This window comes from Austrofundulus limnaeus, unplaced genomic scaffold (genome assembly GCF_001266775.1).
Source record: "Austrofundulus limnaeus strain Quisiro unplaced genomic scaffold, Austrofundulus_limnaeus-1.0 Scaffold103, whole genome shotgun sequence".
Lineage (NCBI taxonomy): Eukaryota > Metazoa > Chordata > Actinopteri > Cyprinodontiformes > Rivulidae > Austrofundulus > Austrofundulus limnaeus.
In genome coordinates, this window is record NW_013952505.1 from 1,069,744 (window position 1) to 1,073,358 (window position 3,615).

A 3,615-nucleotide genomic window follows, 5' to 3' on the forward strand; every position below is an offset into this window, starting at 1 on the left:
ATTCCACTCACCTGCAGTCACCAGTATTTAAGCTCCACTCCACCACAGCACCAGTGCCAGATTTATGAACGGTTCACACCAAGTAGTTATCCAGCGATCTCATGTTACGTCTTGTCTACCTCGTTACGACCCTCCTTCTGCTCTTAGGACTCAAGCCTCCTGCCTYGCCCCCGACTGGTAACTCTTTGGATYCTGTCTTCCTGGTTCTGACCCACGCTCTGACTTCTGGACCTTCGCCTTTCGCCTCACCCTCGTCTGACACCGTCTCTGCCTCTGACCTCCTGGATCCGATCCACGTCCGTGTACCCCGACCACGCCTCAGTCCTTGCCCCTCTAACCTGTTTTTGTCTTCAGCCTCTCTGTTTATGACCCCCGCTTGTTCTAAGKATTACCCCCGGCGCAGCGCCGCCAAACACGGAAGTGCAGCGAACCATCATCCAAGGCTCTCCGTGTCACTCAGGAGTTCGGTCCGTCCCACACGCTTCAGTAAAAGGTTAGTGGCTTCCCTTTTCTCACGTTTTGTCCCACTGTTAAGTCCAGCCACTAACCTTATTCTCCTGTGTTCAGAACTCCTGATTCCCGTGTCCTGTACCTCCAGATCCAGCACTCACTATTTAAATAAACTTGTTAAAACTGCTTCGGTGTTTGGCTCTGTGAAACTCAATCCCTCACTCATTACAAGAGGAAAAAAAACATGTTCTATAAACAGTTTTTTTTTTATTAATTTGGTGCAGATTGGAGTGACAAGGTGTTTTTATTCACTTTGAACATAGACGTATTCCTTTTTTGTCCTGAACAGTAGTTTTCCTGCAAAATTCTCCAAAATGTCCACATGTGTTCAATGATTTTTTTTTTTCCGGAGCAGCTGACTGGCTCAGTTGGCTCATGTTGCTCGACAGATTTCACCTGATAATGCGCTTAGACACACTGCCTGATCACATTCACCTGACCTTGCTACACCAGCTAACTCGAGGGGGGAAGACAGAGTTTCCACTTATCAGTTCCATTCACTGCAAGGGGAAAGATTCTCCAGTAGTCACTCTTCCACCGTGGCTCCCGTGACTTTGAAGCCTTTGTTTAACTCAGTCTACAGTCACTTAATTTGTCAGCAGACTCTCTAAACACAGGTCGTTAAAAATGCACAAACTTATGAACTATCCAAAGAGACAGATTTAGCTGGCTTGTTTGGTGCAATGTTTTTACTTTTTTTGTTGTTCCGTATTACTAATTGTATTTGTCACTGACAGCTGCCGAAATCATGCAGTTACATCGCATAATGAGTTGCTGATTAGAGATTCTGAAATTCATTTACGACTGATTTAGTGTTATTTTAGCTGAAAAGTGAAGATAATGTTCCCTAATGCCACTGGTTAAGGTAATTACACTATAATTGCCTTATCAAAGTGTCAGAGACCAGTCAAGGCAAGAAAAAAGTAATTAAAAATACCAGCACTCTTCAGGGGCATTTTTTTATTTCTCATTTAAGAATATATTCAATAAATTTCACATTTAATTTCACAAATTAGACAGGTAAACAGTTTCACTACCCACAGGTTGACACAAACACAAGCCCTCCTGCCTACAAATACAGTGACAGCCACAAACATATGATCTGCAAAAATGTTTATTTTTGATGTAAAAAAAAAAAAAACTGACTGGAGAAATGAAAATGATCAAATACTGTGTAATTCAAACAGCTGCAATCTCTTTTCAAACTCAAACGATGTGAAAGAGAAATGAAAAGTCAATCAAGTGACTGATGGCTACTCCTATTTCCTGCTAAGTGTGACATTTTATAGCACAGGATTTATTTGACTGAAAGAAAATAACAGCCGATATGAATAAAAATTACATATCATCACCAGTTGACTCTGTCATTGAAAAGACTAGTTTGTAGTAGTAATTCCTAACCTCACCTTTAAAATGAAAGTTCATCATTTTTGTTTGGTTCTGCATAAGAGTTAGGAACATTTAATATTAGCTACTTGTTGTAGATGGATCTCAGTTTGGAGGAAAGAAAAAAAACTTTTACTAGAGCGATTTGCCATTGAGTTTCAAGCAGTTCGGATGAAGTATGGTGACTGATGGGTGAAAAAGATGCTGCAAAGAAAAAAAAATGATGCATGATTTGACTCTGGTCTCCTTACATTAATATATATATATATATATATATATTACTAATATATGTAATAAAAACGATATATCAAAACTTTCAAAAACTTTTTCCTTCTGCAGATCATTGTATTTACAGAGAGTTTGTCTAGTCCCAAATGAAACGGAGGTTGTGTCCTCCTAGTGCTTTGGTGCATTTCCATTATGCTGTTTTGAACTTGCACCATTTTTCTAATATGCAGTTGGTTTTATGACTGCATAATTTTTCTTTACAGTGCTTTTTTCTTTTATTTGTTTTTTGTGTTTGTGTATTTTGGAGTTTGCAACATGTATAACTTGCAGTCAATTTTGTGAATGCAGCATTTTATTTAGTATCATTTTTTTTGTTTGTTTTTTCGTATTTTTGCAGCACGTGCAACTGTCAGCCACCATAATGAAGACCAGCACATCCAAGTCTGAGGTCATAGTTCTCATCTAGAAAAGAGTGGACCGCTCTCTCCGAGTAGGAAGTAGGATGCTGACTCAAGTGGAGGAGTTTAAGTACCTCTAGGTTCTGTTTAAGTGTGAAAGAAGAAAGAATGGGATGTGCAATGCATAAATTAAAGCAGCTGCAACAGTACAGTGTACTCTGTGCCAGTTTGTTCTGGTCAAGAGGGAGCTGAACTGTAAGGCGAGGTTTTCTGTTTACCTGCTGGTCACAAACTCTGAGTAGTGACAGAAAGAGATCTTGGACTTAGATACAGGAACTCTTCCTGATGCAGACAGGGACATGTAAGTTCAGATATTCAGGATTGACTTGGATTAAAAGAACTGCTTCTCCACATTGAGAGGAGCCAGTAAAKGTGGTTCAGGCATCTGGTAGGGACGTCCCTTTGATGCCTCCCTAGAGAATTTTTTTGGGGCATGTCCAACTGGGAGGAAACCCTGGCAATGTGGTTCAAACGTTTCAGGATTAGGAGGCTACCTTGAAAAAGTAGGGGGCTGAGCAATTGATTGCACCCCCCCCCCCCCACCCTACCCTTCTTGAATTTTAGAACAACAGTAATGAATTTTTCTGGCATTTGGGACAAAATTGGGTGGGTGTTTGTAGAGTCCAAAATCAACGGTTTAATGAGGACAGTTTGATTTTTTTTATTGGCACATTGAGTTATTCTTTGTGGGAATAAATGTGTATAGTTTACCAAGACTTTTAACAAGTTATTTTCAGTTATATTGTGTCATCTGCTACTCTCAGCTTGTATCATTGCTGAATATATAAATGGAATTTTAAAAGAAAAAAATCTCAATATTAAATATATGAAAACCTAAGGGTAAATAATATTATATGAACAACTTAACATTTGAATAKGTTACTAAAATATAAAAAAATAAATATCTCAAGATATTCATCAGCTGTTCAAACATGACACTTACTGCTATTGAAAAAAACTATTTTGCAAAAAAGAAATCCCAAATTATTAAGAATGTAAAAAAACAGATCTTAAAATTCAGATGAAAATAGGT

At 38.7% G+C, this 3,615-nt stretch overlaps 1 long non-coding RNA gene across 1 annotated transcript in view; it reads right to left on the minus strand.

The window, feature by feature from the left end:
* LOC106521104 (uncharacterized) overlaps window positions 1–41 on the minus strand; it is a 4,290-nt gene extending 4,249 nt beyond the window's left edge. Inside the window, exon 1 of the long non-coding RNA XR_001310632.1 lies at window positions 12–41. This is a non-coding gene — a long non-coding RNA (uncharacterized LOC106521104). The remainder of the gene's footprint in view (window positions 1–11) is intronic.
* Window positions 42–3,615: the final 3,574 nt, after the last annotated feature.